This window comes from Mustela lutreola, chromosome 11 (assembly GCF_030435805.1).
Source record: "Mustela lutreola isolate mMusLut2 chromosome 11, mMusLut2.pri, whole genome shotgun sequence".
Classification (NCBI taxonomy): Eukaryota; Metazoa; Chordata; class Mammalia; order Carnivora; family Mustelidae; genus Mustela; species Mustela lutreola.
Genome location: NC_081300.1, coordinates 53,538,207 through 53,560,055, shown reverse-complemented (window position 1 = coordinate 53,560,055; position 21,849 = coordinate 53,538,207). Strand labels below are relative to the sequence as shown.

At 35.5% G+C, this 21,849-nt stretch overlaps 1 protein-coding gene across 4 annotated transcripts in view; it reads left to right on the top strand.

Moving 5' to 3' along the window:
• Positions 1-21,849, top strand: part of DLGAP1 (DLG associated protein 1) — an 889,418-nt gene that overhangs the window by 121,985 nt on the left and 745,584 nt on the right. For all 4 annotated transcript variants that reach the window (XM_059140358.1, XM_059140356.1, XM_059140355.1 and 1 more), the window contains exon 2: positions 5,644-5,787. The gene's annotated coding sequence lies outside the window, so the exon portion shown is untranslated. The remainder of the gene's footprint in view (positions 1-5,643; positions 5,788-21,849) is intronic.

Genomic DNA, 21,849 nt, shown 5'->3' with positions numbered 1-21,849 from the left:
TGAAGTAGGGTATTGAGAAACCAAGATCTGGGTGCTGAGTGTGCTCATTGAACTTCATCATTTCTTCTAGGGCCTCTCACCTAACTGAACTAGGACATATGTACATCTATGCAAACAAGCATATACACACATGTGGTGTTTTTATACCTATTTATGTCTATACATAAAATCCAAATATGATTTCATTGATATATCTGACTCCATTCCAAAATCACAGGGTTCATTCTGGCAAATCCCTCCATTACCAGTGGTTTTTAACAGTGAGAAACCTCACTCTCATTATCATCAATAGATTTCATTATTTATCTGTAAATACACATAAAGTACTTCAAATTGCAATTTCATACCACTATGAAAAACAAATCTCGGGACACCTGGGTGGCTCAGTTGGTTAAGCAGCTGCCTTCAGCTCAGGTCATGACCCCAGGGTCCTGGGATCGAGTCCCACATCAGGCTCCTTGCTCGGCAGGGAGCCTGCTTCTCCCTCTGCCTCTGCCTGCCTCTTTGTCTGCCTGTGCTCGCTCTCTCTCCCTCTGTCTCTGGCAAATAAATAAATAAAATCTTTAAAAAAAAAAAAAAAAACACCTCTTACTACAATAAAGCATGTGCATAACCTTACAGTAAGCAAGCAAAACACTTGTTTAACAGTTACTTAGGTTAACTTTCTTTCCTTTCCCTTTCTGTTTGGTTATATTATCAATTTATAATGCAATATATGTGAAAGGTATCTGAATACTAATTTCATATTCTATCACTTACTAAATCTATTTATTGAGGTACTACTGTTACTGATTCTTAAGCATTTTCCAGATGTCACATCATTCGTAAGTAAAGTTTCACTGTCCTTACCAATTCTTATAACTTTAATTGATTTTGTGTAAGTTCTTTTGCTGGTACTTTTCATTACAATAGTGAGTAATGACCTCCTATACATTCTCACCTTATTTCAGGTCTAAGTATAAATGCTTCTAGGGTCACCTGAGTGACTCAGTCGGTTAAGCATTGACTCTTGTTTTCGCCTCAGGCTCTGTGATCAGTGGGGAGTCTGCTTGAAGTTCTCTCCTCACTTCAACATTACACTGGCGTAATAACAAATTTTCTTTTGCTTCAAATTTATAGTGTTTGAAACTATGGGGGCAATTTATAATGTTGGGACTATTTGGTCTTTGAATGCTTTTTAGATTTCAACTGTGACATTGTCTGCCTGGTTGTTTTTGGAGATTGACTTTTAATAACTTCCTCTTTAGTCTCTTTAACCTTTGGTAGTACATCCTTCCCAGAAAATTGTCCTTTTTATCTATATTTTAAAACTTAAAGCAAAGATGTTTTTTTATAAGATATCTTTTATAAGACTACACTGTAGAGTAGTCCCTCCTTATTTTTCCCCTTTTTTCAATAGTTAATTCATCCCTGTCATTCCTTAATTTGCACAATTTTGCTTTTATATATATGTGTGTGTGTGTATGTGTGTGTACACACACATATATATGAAATAAAAGACTCCTTTATGGATGATATAAAGAAACTCGACAACTAAAATAACTTTAAAGTGGACAACCTATTAAAAAGTTATAAACTTTGCATTGGAAATTTAAAATAGGGAACATCCACATAGTCAACAAATTTAAAAACTTCACTAGTTATGGAGAAAATGCAAATTGAAACCACAGTGTAATGCTGTGATATGTCGGTGATATGTCCCCTAGAAAAGTGAAAGACTAGGCACCTGGGTGGCTCACTTGATTAAGCATCTGCCTGCAGTTCAGGTCATGAACTCAGGGTCCTGGGATTGAATCCCACATTGGGCTCCCTGCTCAGTGGATAGCCTGCTTTTCGCTCTCCCCCTACTCCTGCATGTGTTCTCTCTCAAATAAATAAAATTTTAAAAAAATAAATAAAAACAAATAAAATGAAAAAGACCGAAAATCCCATGTAGTGGTGATGACGTGATGAAATGGTGTTTTATATACTTCTGGAATGATACATTTCATACATACTTTCACACACACGCCAAATACTCATGCAGGGCTGGCTGAAAAACAATTGAATTGGTTCTCATCTCCAGCTTATGTTGCTAGATTTTTTTTTTTTTTTTTTTTTTTTGAAGAGGATTTGAAAGAGAAATTGCTTTGGCTTTTCATTCTCTCTAAAGCCAAAGGTTGGCAGAGGTGATGAAAAAGTACCAGAGGGTTGGAGTGTTAGATGAATTCTTCACATAATGATCAAAATTTATTCCCTCAGTCAACAATGAAAAATGCCTGTGATTGTGGTAGGTGACCAGAATGAGCAAAACATTAGAAAGCTCAAAGGCATGACCTTCATGGGCTGGAGTCATTGAAAGGCCCCATTGTTGGAGATGTGGGATGTTTCTGACTCAGGAGAAGCTGCAATGGAAGAAAAGAGGGACAGATAAGGGGCATCGGGGCAGCGATGGTTGGAAATCGGGCCATTCCAGGTTGTTTGGGCTTTGAAAGAAGAGCTCTTCCAGATGCACAGGCCTCAGAATTACCAAGGTTCTCCCACAGGTGTAAAACAGCCAAGGCAGATGAGTATACCGACCAGTCCCAAGCAGGACCATGCAGGTGCGCATAAGGAACAGGAAGATACCGGTAGACAGTAAGTAGTATGTCTAACTAGGGAAAGGGTGTGCAAAGATAATTGAAAGAAAAAACAAACATGATAACAAAAATATGCAAACATTTTCATCATCACGGTCACAAAAGCAAGTCAAAATCAAAGCCAACCATAAAGTTAATTTTCTTCACCTGCAAAGTATGAAAAAATTGAGAATGAATCACAACCAATGACAGCAATGAAATCTAACTGCTTGTTCTGTGTCATGACTGGCACAAATATTCTAAGAAGACAGCCTATCCATACACATTGAGATCTTAAACATGTTGATGTCTTGGTTCTACTTCTGAGAGTGAAGCCAGTGTCTAGGAATGTTGCCTTGGGATGCAGGTGCTGGAGTCAGGCTGTCTGGATTCAGGGTGCCGGTCTGTTATTTCCTATCCATGTGAATCAAGCAAGTTACTGAGGCTCCTTGTGCCTCAGTCTCCTCTGTCTCCTCAGTTTCATCTGTAAGAGGATATTCATGATGGTATCTACCAGAACACTCCAGTGGCTCAGTCATTTAAGCGTCTGCCTTCAGCTCAGGTCATGATCCCAGGGTCCTGGGATCGAGGCCCCCATTGGGCTCCCTGCTCCCTCTCTTTCCAGTCCTGTGTTCTCTCTCTCTCAAATAAAATCTTAAGAAGGGGCGCCTGGGTGGCTCAGTGGGTTACGCCGCTGCCTTTGGCTCAGGTCATGATCTCGGGATCGAGCCCCGCATCGGGCTCTCTGCTCCGCAGGGAGCCGAGCCTGCTTCTCTCTCTCTCTCTCTCTCTCTCTCTCTCTCTGCCTACTTGTGATCTCTGTCTGTCAAATAAATAAAATCTTTGAAAAAAAAATCTTAAGAAAAAAAATATATATCTAAAAGCTACCTTGTTTTGGGAGGATGTTAGGAGGCTTATTATATGTAAAGCAGTTAAAATAATATGTCTGGCAAGTGCTAAGCACCACATGAGACCCTGTTACTATTTTAGGTCCATAACTGCTCATCAAAAATTCTAAAGTTTTCGGAAATCAGACCTTGTTAGATTTTAGAAAAGTAACAGGAGGTTATTTAGGCTATATTACATAATGCCCTCCCCCCATAGCCAAGGTTTTCTGGGGTAGGACCCCAGAGTTAAACCCATTCATAACTTCATTGTGAATTATAAGAATATTCATATTGAGCATTCTAAATAATAAGTGGCTTCATATCAGTTCAGTTCAGATCAGATTTTCCTACCAAATGAGAAACAAAAAAAATCCTTAAAAGAATTTTTGGAGTTTGGTATTGTCATAAGGGATTATAGTTTTACATTCCATAATTTTAAAAAAAATGAAATTTATCTAAAATGTATAATGCATTTTTTAAAAGATTTATTTAAAAAATAATGCATTATATACTTTAGATAAATTTCACTTTTTTAAAAAATTTATTTTAGAGAGTATATGCATATATGCACGCAGGGTGGATGAGCAGAGGGAAAGAATCTCAAGCAGATTCCCTGCTGAGCACAGAACCCAACTTGGGGCTCAATCTCACAACCCTGAGATCATGACCTGAGCCAAAATCAAGTCAGACGCTTAACCAGCTGAACCACCCAGATGTCCCTGTAGTGCTATTTAATAAATAAATAAATGTTTATTAAATAAACATTTAATAAAATGTTTACAAACTTAAAACTTTGAACTGCTTGTTATAATGTTAAATAAACAGAATATAGTATCGTTATATATCTAGGAAAAATCTCAGCATAGAGAAATAGTCTGGAAAAGATAACCGTATTATTAGTGATGGCAATGATGATGTGCTGGGAATATGACTAAATATTTTTCTGTTGGCAGATTTTTAGAAAAGATACTATTATAATGAAAATCTATCAAATGGTCCTTAGTACACAGCTTTAATTCTTCTGTAATTTTGACTATAGGAATTTGAACAAGTTGTCTTTCATCAGTTATCTTTCCATGGTAGTAATCGTCAGTATAAATCAATCTTTCATGTTAGAGTTAAATAGAAAAATTACTTTGAGGGGGTGCCTGGGTGGCTCGGTCAGTTAAACATCTGACTCTTGGCTTCAGCTCAGGTAATGATCTCGGGGTCATGGGATCGAGCTCTAGGCTCAGCACAAGTTTGGGTTCTCTCCCTTTTCCTCTCCATCCCTCTTCTGCCCTTATCCCTGCTGGAGCACACAAGTGGACAAGGGCACACTTGCTGTCTCTCTAAAATAAATAAAATCTTGAAAAAAAATTTCTTTAAATGTTCTAATGTGTTTCATGTGCTAAATTTCATTGGCTAATTTTAGTTGCATTCAATCTACTAAAACTCAGTGTAAGTAAACTTAAGGGAAGTTTATAAAAAATAGTATTTTATATGAAAACAATAGTAAGAGTTAAATTTCATACTTTTGCTGTTTTGCTCTGGATAGCATCAAAATACTCCAAATGAGCCCTCCAATATGGGGGTTCAGCAAAGACTTTGGAAATCAGACAGACCTAGTTTAAGTCCCAATTATACTGTTTTCTTGTTGTCTAACATGGATAGATTACTAATTCCCCAGATCTTGGTTTCCTTATTTGCAAAACAGATTTAATAGCATGTCATCTGAAGATGAAGTGAGATAATTTCTATAAAGTACCACCCACTGCTTTATATTATGTGTTCAATAAATGGGTGTTCTGTTTTCCTTTCACTGAGAACAGTGAAAAAAGGGGGGGGGGATAAAATAACTACTCTTTACTGAGCCCCTGTTAAAAGCACTTATATTAATTTGTCCTTTTCACAGTCTTCTGCAGAGGGTGTCCATAGCTTGCCCAAGAGGCAGATGGGTGGCTGAGGTGTAGCGTGAGGTCTTGGTGTTGGACCCAGAGCTCACATTCTTGATGACTAGAGTAGCCTGCCAATGAACTGTTGTTTTGAAGATAGGATGAGGCTGAGGTTGTTGTGCATGTGGTTTAACGTATGTATGTTTAATACTGAAAAAAGTAACTAAGTAACTGTGCAGCTCTGTTAACAGATTTGTGCTTGTTTTCTGTTTCCCTCTGTTTCAGTACTTTGTGAATTGGTACTCTGGAGCACTTTCAGTGACTGCTACTGATATCTCTTCCTGGGACCCGCAAACGTCTGGTTTCCTCAGATATAAGCTCCGATTAATGGAGTTGGGGAACAGATTACGCTCGTCTCACTAAGATCAGGTAAGACTTTCAGAATAATTTACTCTTTGCTGATGATATCTGACATGACCTGCTTAGAAGTATTTCTGCCTTGGAAGGTTATAACTAAAGAGACACATGGTGGAGGGGAAAAAATAGGCTCCCACAAAAAGGCATTGGTATATGGACTGAAATGTTTATTATTAGCTAAGCATATGCTGTTGTATTTAGAGATATTTTTATTACTTGCGTAAAGTATAGGGACTTATCATTTAGTATAAGGGGAGTTTCATGACAAGCATTCTTCTTGTAAAATAGAACTGCAATACGGTTTTATGAAACCTGTAATTGCTACAATCTACATTATTTTTATTGCTGTAAAATAACTGTGAAATGGAGAACGCTATCCCCTGGAAATGGGTTATGATGAAAATGTACCTATTGTGATTATCTTTATGCAGATCCTTCCCTAACTGTGAGCTTCCCTTACCTGTACTTCAAATGCATGTAAATTTGCTTCTGATATCTTTTCCTCAATGTCAAAATTTTCTGCTCCAATATATGAAATTGCCAGTCATTCCAGTTGGGATTAATTAGAAAAATAGAACTGGGATTGTAAGAAGAGAGTAAAGTTGAATCAGAAGGCAAAATTGAAGTAGTTACTGCAGGAAATCAATCCCAGAGGGGGTTAAGTGAGCATAGGTGACGTGCCATCTCTTAGAAGCTCCAGTAGCTGCCATGAAGACACAAGCTAAGTGATGAAATGGTGCTTTGGCCATGATGTGAATTTATCTTGGGTAGATAGGTGTTGAGAAATACAGGTCATCCAAAGGTTTTGCTTCTCAAGCGTTCAGGTTACTCTGAATCTCACATATCTGAGACTCGAGGTAAGTTAGTACCTCTTAGACATAAATGGAAAGATGTTGCATATTTAGATGGAGGATTTAGACCCTTCGATTTCTTGGAATGTGTGTTCACCTTCAACCTGTAACAACTTTTCAAGTATCTTACGCTCAGTGCAGGGAAGGGATAGCCCCAAAGTTTCCTAGTGAACAAAACCTGGTAAATGGAAACTGGGAAGACCGAAGCATGTAAACGCCCCATGATCATAGCGTTGTGGCAGAGAATATGGGCTGTAGGAACAATAATCTGTGGCTAGAACTTGGACTGTGCCAACTTTTGGCCATGACTTCGGCCAAAGAGCTTATTTACAAAAAGAACTTAGTACTAGACTTAAATAGAAGTTGTTCAATAAATGACTATACTTAAGTGATTGTGCAAACATTTTTAAGGGTTTTTATAGATTCGCTAGTCCTTGATACTATTTTCTCTGAGGATTTACATTTCTCATCTGTAATTTCTCCTACCTTAAATTTTCCTTATCTTATCTAGTCAACCCTAGGAAGACATTACTATGATTTTTCAAGAGTAGAATTTTTTTTTAACATCTGGCATGTATTATATTTTTGAAGATTCTTGGTATTTTAAACTATGATTTCACATCTGCCACTTTTGTAGCATTTTGATATTGAGTAATTTACCTTCCAAATATTTTCATCTTTGAAATGAGAATAATAGAATATCTACAATAATTTTTGTGAGTATTAAATGATGTCTACTATATGATACAGAAATAACCAATGCATGTGAACTATTACCAATACCTCTACTGTTAGTATTGTAATTATTCTTCGTAAATACTTTCTCATCTACCTCTGGTGTGCTTGCTGCTGTTGTCTTTAACTGGTGGACCTTGAAGCAGAATGTTCTATGGAGTTACTAATAAAATATTAATATATGCAAATTCTCAGGTCATGGTTTAATTCTTGGACATGATTCATTATGTTTATCATTTTATACCCATAAAATATATAAATTTAGTTTAAATGCAAATCTTATTTCATGATGTTACTAAATTACCTCCAGGACAACCACTTCTAAAATTCCCAAAGTTGATTCTTTCCAGAGGAATCTACATAGCGTCTATTTTAAATTGCTTCACATTTTGGTGATTCCTAATATCAGAGATTGCCATTTCAACTGGAATTTGTGTTTTAAACTGCTGACCAAACCTTCTGAATCTGTGAAATTGTAAAATACTAGGTAATAAGGATACCATGACTTTCTACTAGGTACTCCACCTAAACTTCGAACTTCATATGCAGGCTTATCTCTAGGGCTAGGGAGTGCTTAGAAGTTAATTCCTTAATCCAATCTTTTTTCCATCATCCAATCTTAATGCTCAATTCTGACTCTGATATTATTCACCATAGTATAGTACTGGGTTTCGAATGACCAGTGAGATTTAGGAAGAGGAAAACTTGGGCTGTGTCTCATGTGGAGACTTGATACTGACCATGGAAAACTATGTTCTAGGCATGATGATGTTCTTAATGAATTGTTGAAAACAAGAAAATGAAAACTTTTTTAGTTTTTTCTATCCATTTGATTGTCTTCACTTTTTTTCCCCAAGGTGTTTTAAAATAAGTTAATTGTTAAACAAAAAAAAATCAAGAATAAAAAAAGATCTTTCAATATGCATATAAAGATTTATGGCATATATAGGATTAACCAGTAAAGTAAATTATTAATATATCTAATATACCTTTTTATATGATCAGGGCTTAAGCCAGACTTTTTTTTTATAAGAACAGTATAGTTATTTTGCTGAAACATTTGCAACTATGTATACCATAATGTATTTCAGAGAGAGCAACAAGGCAATATTAGACCTTAGAACATATTTTGTAACTTCGTTTTTCTAGTCACTTATAGTTTCTAGCAGACTAAAAAGTACTTATGTAATTTTGCAAGAGTTAGAAACTATGAGTAGAGAAAGCAAAAGTTTAAAACCATTTAGCCTTAGTGGTGTAAAATATTTCTTCAGTATTTAAAATGTAAGATCTTTGAGAGTATCCAAATATTTAATGCATTTTTCTATTTATAATCCTTGAACATAATCTTGTATAGTGCAAAAATATATATAACAGACCCAGAAATCCCATTGCCTATCATTAGAATTTAAGCATTATCAAGTTCAGGGACTCTGTTTTAGGTGACTTCTGTGTTACTAGAAATAAATACTCTGTGTTAATGTAAACACTCCACTGCCACAGTTGGTGCATAGAGGAGACTATGGCTTTTGGAATACTGTGCATTACCAGATACTTAAACTTGTGGCTTTTAAGACTTGTGTGCTGGGAAGGGGAAGTAATATTTATTGTTCACCACATGCTAAGAAATTTATCCAAATTCTGGAGATGATCTTGTGAGATGAGTCTAGATATTTCTGTTTTATTTATAGATAAAATGAAGGTCAAGGAATTAAGTAACTTGCTCAAAGTCATACCCCCAAGAAATGCACAGAGGCGTCATTGGAGTAAGCATAGAGACTAATCTGTATCCATTTAAATTCAAAACTACCTTCCATTTTATCATGTTTTCCATGTTATTATTTCATCAAAGACTCTTAGAGAAAAAGTTGCCTTCAGAATTAGGAGCAAAAATCTGTTTTTTGTCTGACAGAAATATGCAATGTCAAGAACATTAATAACACTTTTTAGAAGTTCCTAGATTATCCTATTTCTCCTATAGTTTCTGAGGACTACTTCAATTCTTGGGCAGGAGTAGAACCAGGAGTAGATGTGTAGAATGGTGAAGTCATAAGGGGGAACTTCAGGTGTCTGATTACATACATCTAATGTATTCCAGGTGAATTCCTGAGAAGAAAAATGCCATTCTCCAATGCTCTAAAGGAATCTAAGCATTTGTTTGCTATTAGTGATTAATAGAAATTTAAAGCCAACTTTAATTGCTATGACCTTTCATTAAGTCAATACCTAATCCTATTTGGTATTATTTACTGCTGTGTTCAATAATAATACAATTGTCTTGTTTAAATTTTGTGGGAAATCTGCAGAGATAAAAAGCTCTTAGTACAAATGATATTTTTTGTTTTTCAAAGTATATAATACATTATTTGTACTTAGTGTACATTCTTAATCTTATTTCTACTTTATAAGAAAACTGAAACTTCTCTTTCTTATTCACCTTTTCCTCATATTATTTGCATATACTCATCCTGAAAATATGAATAATAGCAATAATTCACAATTCCTGTATGAATTGACAGGAAGGAGCATAGACTTTCATACAGGTCTAGAATTAACTAGATTATAATTAGGACACATTTAGATGCACCTGCTCTTAAATAGTGTTGAAACTCCACTTCAGTATTTTAGAGATATTTTTATAGAAGAGTCATATTAGAGATATTTTTCTAGAAGAGTCATTTCATACATAATCTTATTTAGGTTCACTTCTATAATATGATTTCAAGAAGACTGTGGTCTAATGAATTTTCCTACCCTCCCCTTTTTAAAATAAAAGTCACTTTTATCTAGAAACAGCAAAATGTTTAGTGTGTTTCTTGGCAAATTTACTAAGAACTACATGGGTATTTTGAAAACCTGACAATATAATTAAAAAGGATGGTTGTCAGGCAAAGAATAAAGTGGGTACACAAATACCTTCTACCTCTTTATATTTACATTAAAACTAAGTGTGTGAAAGAAAGTGCACATAAAGTTAGACGACAAGGAGACTTCACTTACTGTGAATTGTGGCTACTTTCTTGTCATCTTGAGATTTATTTTTTTGTTTGTTTGTTTCTTTATTCTAGGGAAAAAACAAACTTTGTTGAGTTGTGAGAATTGAATGAGATACTGTTTGGAAATATTCTAGAATTTTAAGACTCTATAAAAATGGTACATGTGAATGTTGCTGTTGCCATTGGTGTAACATGGAAACTTTAAATGTAAGAATTTTAAATGTAAAAGTATTTCAAATCTTGTTCAAAAAATTCCGAAGCTAAGCATTTTTAGTGGACTTGTGATCACACTTAGAGTATTTACTTTGTCAAATCATGTCTCCCTTAGCATGCAATATTGTTTTATTTTTAATTGACAGAACATGTGTCTTTTGAATAAATACTCAATATTGACATTCGGTATTTTATTTTTGTTAAATAATAAACCCTTGTTGGATTATTGAGTCATGAAGTTTTGGAGGTCCTTGGTACTGGTGTCAGAGAAATTTTATGCAAGGAATAATTATGACTATAATTTTAGCAGTTCTGATGAAGTAAGTTAGAATTATGTATATTCCATAACATAAATTGGAAACTGGAGTGAATTCATTAGTGAGTGTGATTAGGAAAGATAATTTATAATAAGCATCCCTTTCCCCCTCTAGGCTGTATTTTTTTACTGTAGTTATGGACTTGTCTATGTCTCCTTTTGGTTCTAACAAATTTTGCTTCTCGTGATATGAGGCCCTGTTAATATGTACAGACCTACTAAGGGTTGATGAATTGACCTCTTTATCATTATGAAATGTCTCTTTTTTCCCTGGTTATATTCCTTGTTCTAAAATCTTATTTGACCTTACTACAGCTTTTTTGGCTTTCTTTTTATTAGTGTCTGCATAGAATACAGAATTTCTATCTTTTTACTTTTAATGTTTTACTTAAAAACTACCACATGGTTGTGTTTTCACCACTCTTCCTCTAATGCACCCCCTCCCATTTATAGACTGTGTGCCTATGAATGGAACAACATACACTCAGTTGCTCAGGACAGAAACCAGGGAAATAGCTCAATTCCCCTTTGATCTGTCAGATGTATCCTAATGAATCTCAAGAAAATATGACACATTCATCCACTTTTCTCCCTTTCTACAACATGAACCTAAAGAGGTTAAAATTTCACTCCTCTAGATTTCCTGACTTCACCCCTAGCTGTCACCACCTGCTTTCACTCCATGGCTTGCACAGCGGCAAGAAGTGATCTTTGCATGCATTATATCATATCAAACCCCGTATAAACCCTCCAGTCTCTCCCATTGGACTTAGAATGAACTCCAAACCCTTTAGAAGGCCCTGTGTAATTGATGTCCTAACTCCTTCTTGAAACATATCTCATCTTGTGGATTACCCCGCTTTGATCCACCTGGGTCTTTCTGTTTCTTGATCCTTGAATCTTTTTTCTGTTTGGGACCTCAGCTGTTGCATCTTCCTGGAATAAATTGACTTCAGCAGTTTGCATTACTAACATTTAAACTGAGACCTCATGCATGCAAAAGAAAGATCTCTTCATTAATTCATCCTTTCAACAAATACTGGTTGAGTGCATGCTAGATGCCAGACACTGAGCTCCATGCAGAGAATAAATTTGGAAGTCTAAAGATACTTGGTCTTTGCACTCAAGGAGTTTACAAATCCGTGAAGAAGACAGACATCATTCAGTGCAAGTGCAAATATTCCCTGACAGAAGTCCCATAAAGCGAACACAGCTCTATGAAACCCATAGTAAAACTGAAATAGACTGAAGTTGTAAATAGGCTCCCTTGCCGTATTCTTTAACAGTGATCTGAAGGGGGAGTAAGAGTGAAATGGCACTTTGTAAATTCAGTAGAAATGAAAAACACATTAATTGAAATTGCAGTTCATATACAGAACTGTTAGCATGTACATTATGATCATTTTTGATTGGACACATCATGATTAGTAATTAGTTACAAGCCTCAAGTTGGCACAATCTGATCCTGTATCTAAAGCAAAGTTACAGGTTTATTATTTCAAATGGAGAACAATGATATTTTGTGTAGCATGAGATAGAAAAGGTAAGAAAAGAGTAATGGCTTAACATACACTTTGGATTTCTTTTTGTAAACTTAATAAAATAAAAATGATTTACATGACTGTAGAGATTATTTTAATGAAAACAAATGCTTCCTTTTCCAAAAGCACATTCAAATACCTGAATATAATTCAACTCTTTCTTTGACCTGGTCTTAAACCTAGATGCATAAAGGACCAATATAAAGGACAGGACCATCAGAGTGTTTTGGTTTTATTTCTGCTTCTGTCACTTCTTTGTCCTGGGTTGAAAGTAAAGCCAGTAATCTACTTAGAGGTATGACATTTCATATATTCTGTCAAATTGACTGAAATGTAAGAACTTGCTCATAAGTTCCATTTTCCTTCTGTTCTTTCAGCTGTGCTGACATTAATATTCTCATCTACAGAGTTTTTTCTGCTTACCTCTATTTACCCAAATTTTATTTATTTTTATTTTTCAAAGTTAAGCTTTAAACTTCCTCAGCATCTGCCAACTTTATAGAAGTTTCTCTGCCAGCAAATTCTGGTAATCTAAGCTTCATAATATTGAGCCATATTACCCTTCTTTCCTATGAAACTGTTTTAAAAGCCTCATTATTTTCCCATCATGTGTCTGTTAACCCTTGAAGTTTACTAAACCACCCAAATTAAATGGCTGAATACAACAGCCATTTATGTGACTGCAAATTCTGCTGTTCTGAGTAAGGTTCTGCTGATCTCTTAGGTTAGCTCTTGGACTTGAGATCAGTTTGAGATTCAGCTGGGAGTGAGTCCTGGACGGCCTCACTAATAGATCTGGCAGTTGGCTGATAATTTGTGCTTCTCATCTCTAGCAAGGTGACCTCTGCCTTTTCTTGGGGATATCAGGTGTTAAAAGCATCCAGAGGGAAAGCTCCACTGTGTAAGCATTCTTCAAGACTTTGTTCACATCACTTATGCTAATGTTGCATTGACCAAAGCAACAGACTTCTAGAAGGTTGAGAGGATCTGTAACATCACTATTAACACAGAGAGGGGAAGAATTTTTGGTCATTTTTATAACTACCATATCTTCCAATTAAACAACAAACAAAAACATGTTCTTTGAATCCTTCAACCAATGCTACCCATTTATGAAAAATAATTTCCAACTGAATATCTAAATTGTCACAGATGAAGCTATTAAATTCACTTAAGTATCAATTGACATTTTTAGTGTTAGCACATTGATGCCATTTCCATACAAGTTGAGAAGAAGTGGGATAAGACAAGTTCTTGATTGAGCAACTTGAAACCTATGAATTTCCTTTGATTTCTGAGCCTGATTTGTTGCTGCAAAAGCATCTCTCTTACTGTATGTGGCCAAGGAGTCCTGCTGTCATGATGGCAGGAAGCTTCTTGACTTCTGTGCAGAAGTGTTTGCAAAAAGGCCCTAGTCTGAGTTTAGAGATGAGTGTACAGTCTCAGGTCTTAGATTTCATCTGTAAATTGCATTCCACAAGGGATCAACTCTATAGGATTACAAAATGCAAGAGAGTGCTGAGGTTTTCATTTGCTTAGGGCACGGTGGAAAGATGTTTGAAACTACTGCAATTACAGCCACTAATATACCATTTCTCCCTTTCACATCTGCATCTGAGTCAGAATCTTAGGAATGCTTTTTTTAAAAAGGCATGTTCCTTTGATTTTTCATTTTGTCTAAATTATGGGAAGTTTGCAGTAGTCATAGTGATACTCCAGATCTTTAGGAAAAATCGAAGGACCAGTAAAGAATTCCATGAGAACTTCAAAAGCTCTGTAGTGTTTGACTTTGAATAATTAAAAATTGAACACAAATTATATATTTAATGTAATAGGTGGATTGAAATTCTAATACTATTAAAAACAAATTGGCTCAAGAATCTCTCTCCAAAATTGTTTGAGGGTTGCTGAAAGAGGGATATAAGGGTGGGTAAATGAGTGAATGGGGCCAAAAGGTACAAATTTCCAATTAAAATAAGTCAGGGGATGTAATGGAGATATAATGTGTAGCATGGCACCTATGGTTAATCATACTCAGCTGCATGTTTGAACGCTGCTTAGAGAGTAGATCTTAAAAGTTCTCATCACAAGAAAATTAATTTGCCGTCAAATATTTAACAGAATCCATAACAAACTCGAAGCAAATACAAGGGAACCACTTCAGCCTGAAAAATGACATTGTCAGAAAACTTGTGGTTAATGTCAGATTTAACAGTGAAAAATAATAGTTTCTCTCTAACATCAGAAACAAGGCATAGATATCTAATCTCCCCTTTACTCAGTATTTTACTTGAGGATGTTGGCAGTGCAATAATGCAGGGGGAAAAAAATTGTGAGTTTGAAAAGGAAGTGAAACTGTTGTAATCAGATGATTCAGTGTTCTTTGTAGGAACCTCTAGGAATGTGCAAAAAAAAAAAAAAAAGCCTTTTTAAGTTCAGGAAGTTTTCAGGAAACACAAAAATTCATTGTATTTCTCTATACTGATAAACAATTGGAAATTGAAAATTTAAAAACAACATACTTTATAATAGCATAAAAAACATTACTTGGGAATAAATTGAGCACAATATATTCAATATCCGCAGGCTGAAAACTATGAACCATAACCAGGAATTTTAAAAAGTAAACCGAGAAGTAGTCTCTTTTCATAGATTAGAAAACCAATATTAATATTATTTACAAAGTGATCCATAGTTTCAATGTAGTCACAGAGGAGATTCCATAAAATATCTTAGTAGAATGACCAGGTTATTGTAAGACCAATGAGAGATCAAAGGAAAAGAATAATTAAAACAATTTTTAAAGAAAACAAAGTTGAAAAGCTTACAGTATTTGATATCAACTCTTACCATATACTACTTTTGAAAACTATAATACATTAAGACAGTGTGGTGGTCAAGTATATTTATATAGATCAATGAAAAAAAAGTCTGAATATGGTGCGCTGACTTTTGATAGAAGAACCAAAGTAATTGGATACGGAAATGCTACTTTTTTCAATAAACATGCTGGAAGAATTACATATCCTTATGGAAAAAAATAATTCTCAATCATTACATCACCTGTAAAGAAAAGTAATTCAATCTGGAGTATAGACTTCTAAATTATAAACTATATCACATAAAAGAAAACAAAGGAGATTATTTTTGTGACTTGAGGTGAAAAGTATTTTTCATAAAAGGAAAATGATAAATTGGACTTTGTAAAATTAAGATATATTGCTCTTCATAACATACTACTTAGAAAACATTTGTAAAACAGATAATAAAAATTGCACCTAATAGATATAAGGGCTCTACAACTTAAGCTAATTATTTGAATAGACATTTCACCTTAGAATATATAAGGAATGGCAGGTGAGCTCATGAATAGATGCTCAACATCATTAGATACATGTAAATGAAAATCACAAATGAAATCATACCCAGCAGGATGAGTAAAATGAAAGCCTGACAATAACACATGCTGGCAAGGATGTAGGGCAACTAGAAATCTCATACACTGCAAATAGAAATGCACAATGGTCCAGCTGCTTTGTAAAATAGTTTCTCACCAAGAAGGCAAGCCCTTTCCTTGTGGCTTATAACTCCAACACTAGGTAGCTCTCCAAAAGGAATGAAAACACAAGTTTATACAAAGACTTGGTTTCAAATGTTTTGGAAGATTTATAATAAAAGCTGGAACTACCCCCACCACCACCACCAAGTGTCCATCAACTGGTAGAGACATAAACTGAACAATAGAGATAGAATGGAATGCTGTCAGCATTTAGAAACAGATTATTAATTCATACAACTTGGATACATCTCAACATCATTTTCAAAGTGAAAGAAGCCAAACACAAAAATTTGCATAATGTACAATTCTACTGATAGAAAATTCTGAAGAAAGTAAGCTAACAGTGACAAAGCAGAACAATGGTTTTTAGCAACTGGGAGTGGAATGGGAGTATCAACTACCATGGGCACAAGGGAACTTTCTGGGGTGTAAAGAATATTCTTCATCCTGATCTAAGTGGTGTTTATGCAAGGGTATATAATTTACAAATACTAAGTTATGTATGGTTTTATTGTATGTGGCTTATATTTTAATGAAGTGCAGATAGAAATATTTGATTTTCTATAGAGAACATAAGCATGATTCATATTTACAATCTGGAGTAACTTCTGTTACTGGGTTTCTGGATTGAGTCAAAAATTACAGAATTTAAAAGTTTTTGATTACTTAAAACTTTGAAGTGTGAAAAACATTGGATAAATAGAATTGCCAAAAGAAATTGGGTTTCCTGCATAAAAATATTCATTAAAAAGTGTTTCAAGGTATATTTAGGGGGTATAGCTCAGTGGTAGAGCATTTGACTGCAAAGTATATTTAATTCCCTGCTACATCTTCATTTTTATTGCATAATACCTAGAATCAAGAGATGTCCTAACTGGTAAAATATAGGATGTTCTTATAACAGTTTTCAGATTCTCATTATTTTTTCCAATTATTGAACTGACTTAATATTTTCCCCAGATGACCTATTGTTCTGCTCTGGCTTTTCTTGGAGAGCTCAAAAGCTATGTTCTGTGTTCAGATGGATGCTATCAAATTTGGAAATCATTAGTGTCCTTTCTTAGAGTTTGATTTTAAAGTGAGTGTGATCTGTGAGGTAGAAGCTACTTTTGCTTGGAAGTTGCTAGTGATAAACTCTCAGTATCGTATGAAGGAGCCCTGTTATTCACCGAAATTAAAAGGTCACTGACAAATGACTCCCATCTCTAGACCTGGAGCTGCTGAGTGTTTTGCCATAGTTGCTTCTTATGTTATCAGTCTATAACACTTCTTATGGCTAACACAAATTGACCCTGTGTAAAGTATTTCTACCAACTTATTTTATGTTAGTTAATATTTATATTCTATAAGATTGTAGCAAATATAAATGTCAACAATATGATGTGAACATGATTGACACAATATGTCAATTGCTTCTGCCCATTGAAAATGACTTATGTAGGGACGCCTGGGTGGCTCAGTTGGTTGGACGACTGCCTTCGGCTCAGGTCATGATCCCGGAGTCCCGAGATCGAGTCCCGCATCGGGCTGCCGGCTCCAGGGGAGTCCGCTTCTCCCTCTGACCTTCTCCTCACTCATGCTCTCTCTCCCTGTCTCTCTCAAATAAATAAATAAAATCTTAAAAAAAAAAATGACTTATGTATTCAACTGTGTAGTCCTCAAACTGAGATAAAGACATTAATGATACTGCTGTTTAAAATATCTTCTTTTATAAATGATGACAAAGTTAATAACCATGTTTTTTAACTGTATCTAGTGCTGCTTGTTCAAAAAGGGCTACTTTTCTATCCTAAAGTTCTGCAATTAAAAGTGTTATAAAGGTTATTTTAATGTTAGCACTCAAAACAACTTCATTAATTTCATAATACATAATAGATCTAAGGAGAGGAATGGTCTTGGTAATTTTCACTTCTTTTAAACAACACCTGAGAATTATTTTTCTGTCATCAGTCTTCTATTTCAATCTTAGGCGTTCGGTTTTTTTGCAGTAGTATTTGTGTGTGTGTGTAAAATTAAGGTTTCCATCACAGATTTTTTTTTCTTAAAACTTAAAAAGGGCAACTTTAATTCATTACAAATACAAACAACAATGAATTAAAATCATAGCTGTTGATGGTGTTTACAGGAGAGAAAATGGAGGGGTCTTAGACCCATTGATTATCAAGTCCCACATTTGACAGAGCTCCTGCTGGCATTATGTATTTGCCTCCTACTCTCTTTTGTTACTGCTTTGGCTAAGAAGAGAGTCAGAATGTATTGTGGGGGTGTGTTCAAGAGAACAAAAGAATTTTAAGATTCTCTAGACTGTGACAATATATCATTTATTGAGCTATAATAAAAGAATATATATATTTAATTCAAATAACCTTTAAAAATTAGGTCCAGTTTAGCTGTTCAGTTTTAATGCATCTAGAAAGAAAACAGAGCTTATCAAATAGTCATCTTCTTCCATATTTGAAGTTGTTATGGTCGCTTCCCCTAACCCAGCTAAAATGACTCAAGCAGCTCTAAAATTGTGGGAGGGACAAACACTGGATATATGAGCAATACTATACTACCTCAGTTTCTCATAACTGCCTCTTTTCAAATCATGCTCTGTTTAGGGGGGAAATGCCCCTAGGGCTTTCAACTGTGCTCCATTATTTTTTTGAAAGTGTTTCTTCCGGAATTGAATTACTATTTGATAATGACATTCTTACCAGGCAATGTTAATGGCAAAGACAAGATTGAAAGTAGAGGGAGAAGAGACCAGAGATGGGTCAAGTTCCCTTTGTGGATTCACAGACTGAGATCTGATCAGGCGTGGATGGATTGGCCTCAAAATTGGAAGAAAAGAAGGCAAAGATACGAATGGATGAGTGGGAAGTGTTGAAAGTTTCTCCATCTGCTGCCAAGTTTTGTTTCTAGAGTTCGTGTAATTTTCCTACTTGGAAACTTTCAGTGGCTACTGTCTATAGTATATAAATCAGATGGGGATTTAAGGGCACAAATGGCCAACGATCTCCTCTCTTATCAACTTGTCCTCCTTCTTGTTTTAATCCTGTCCATTAAAATGCTGTATCCTGAGTGCACCCAAGTATATTTGAGGCTTTTCAAAATCTCTTTCCTTACCATGTGTTCCTGTTGATTTTTCACAAAATATTCAGACTTAGTTGAAGTACTTCCACCTTTCTCTAATACTCTGTGATGACTACTGGTAAGAGGTAAAATTAATTTCTTCTCCTCGGACCTTTGTGTGATTTATTAACACACCCACAGTAGGGCTCGTTTCATGCACTAGGTTTATTTGTTTGGGTTTCCAAATAGGATAATGCACTACTTTGTCTTCTTAGTCTTCACATTTGTAACCTTTGTCATATAGCAAAATTACATACCTACCAAATGGCTAAATTTGATTACACAGAAGAAGAAAACTTAAGATGATACAGCACCACGTTGAGAAAAAAAAAAAAAAAACCCACAGAGCCTTAAGGGCTCTGTAATATCAAATACTATTACTGTTCGCTGTTCCACTGATGATGCATTTAGAACTTTAAACTTTTATAGCAGAGGTAACTATTAGTAAAACAAGCAGATGCTAGTAATTTGTTAAAACACAAACCAAAAAGACTCTTGGATATATCTTGATGAAAAATTCTGTATTAATCAGAAGTTCTGTAAAGTACTTTGAATATTAATAATAAAGTACTTGGATATTAATAATAAATATAAGATATTTTAAGAACTAAATTATGGTATAATGCTCTTATTTAGGCAGGTAAATAAACTCAGCTTTTTTGTTATTATTATTATTATTAAAATACGGTGACTTAAAGTGGCCATTCCTAATGAACTTGCAAATTAAAAATTACATTTTTGAAAAACGGAGACCTTGCTCTTCCCAGTTTTCTTGGCCTCAAGATGGAACTCTAGTGTTTTCTTCAAGAAAGCCTTGGTAAGTATATTCTACTGATACTCTTGGAAAGCAACTGTACTCTGCAATAAGACTCTCCTTGAGAATTGGCTTAAGGCCTTGTTTTAAGTTTTGCCTGCACTCGAATTGGGCTTGATTTTAATATGTTAACTTTCAGATTTCCTCCTGTCTTCCACACAGCACAGTTCTATGGCTCAACAGTACATGTCTTAGTAACTCTTATTCTCCATAAAGATTAGGAAATTTTGCTATGTGAAGCAATAGATATGACCTGAATTTTCCTTTAAATGAAGAATGGAAAAGCGATAAGAGAGAAGTTGCTTTAATGATATATGGAATACAATGAATCCTGAGAGGTATTTGAGCCATTCGTCATGTCAGGATGCTGTGATAGGTCTTCTTTCTAATGAGGTCTTTCCTTTTTAGTACCACTCGCTCATAAGCAGAGACATATTCCTTTTAAAAAGACACCTTAAAAAAAATGATTTTATTTATTTATTTGACAGAGATCACAAGTAGGCAGAGAAGCAGGCAGAGAGAGAGGAGGAAGCAGGCTCCCTGCTGAGCAGAGAGCCCGATGTGGGACTTGATCCCAGGACCCTGGGATCATGACCTGAACCAAAGGCAGAGGCTTTAACCCACTGAGCCACCCTGATGCCCCTAAAAAGATACCTTTTAGTTCTTTTTTATATATTTTAGTCACTGTTCTATATGTTTGCAACTACAACAGCTGTTAAAATCCATGTGTGATCATTTGTGGGATCAAATTCTAATTACTCTTTAGCTTCTTCCCTTCTATAATCGCTCTTGAGTCTCTAGGGGGGAAAAGGGGTACTTAAGGAAAAACACAATCATGGGTGAGTAGGGAATATACAACTCACTTTGGGGGAGCTTGTTAATTTGTCAAGTTTTTAGTATCAGTAAGTACAGTGCAAGAATTATTCATGAAATACTGACCTTGGAGCCCTGGAAAACATTTTTCCCTCCAATTCTTTTGATCTCAACTTGAGGAGCATAAAATAGAGCAAGAAATAGACTCCTTTATTGCTAGAGTATATAGGAAACTCCATTGAGTACATTTTCAAAGGAAATTACATGCCATGGTATCTTCAAAAAATATATGGCAATCGTTTTAAAGCAGTAGTATATCTGTTTCTATGTGATGTTATGGTCGGGCATGGCCTGTACAATGTTATTAGAGCAGAGGAAACGTGGTGATAAGCCCAGTGAGCAGACGCTATGATTCAGAAAAGATGGTACCAGCTGAAGATTGTGAAGCTTGTGAAGGTGTCAGTGATAGAGATCCAACAGCAAGTCTTGAGCGGGCATTCTAACTGTTGGTAGAGCAAAGCAGCAAGAAATCTCAGACTCATATCATGTGTATGAAACAGAAATGTGTGAGGACTGATCTCTATTTCCTATGCTCTTTCAAATTTTGTATGGAAATGGTAAAGCCTGAGCAGATTTTAAAGTAGACAAGTGTCCTCTCCACTTTGGGTATCTCCTCTCTTGGGTTTGTAAGTGTGGACCTTGCCAGTAGGCTTGGGTGTAGGGCCTGCTATGAGATCAGTAGGGTAAGAGGGGAATTGGTAGTAGAAAATGCCCCTCCCCGCCCCATCTATAATTTTTTAAACCCACTAATCCCTAGAAGGGGGTGGTGATAATAAGACCCCTGTCCTAAATAAACAGGAAGCTTAGCAGGGATATGGGCATGGGGAAATTCATGAATCTAAGGACCAAATTGTGGCACGGGGAAACCAACAGGGCTCAGAGAAGGTTGATCCTGATCATTTAATCATAACTTGGGCACAGAGTAGAGCCTTAACTTGAGAGAGCTCAAATGCCTTGAGTCCTTCCTAACGTAGTCAGGACACAGTTGCAACCATGTAGACAGCAGTGACAGAGGACTAGGACTGCACAGAGGCTGACACCATTCATCATTGGTTGCTGTCT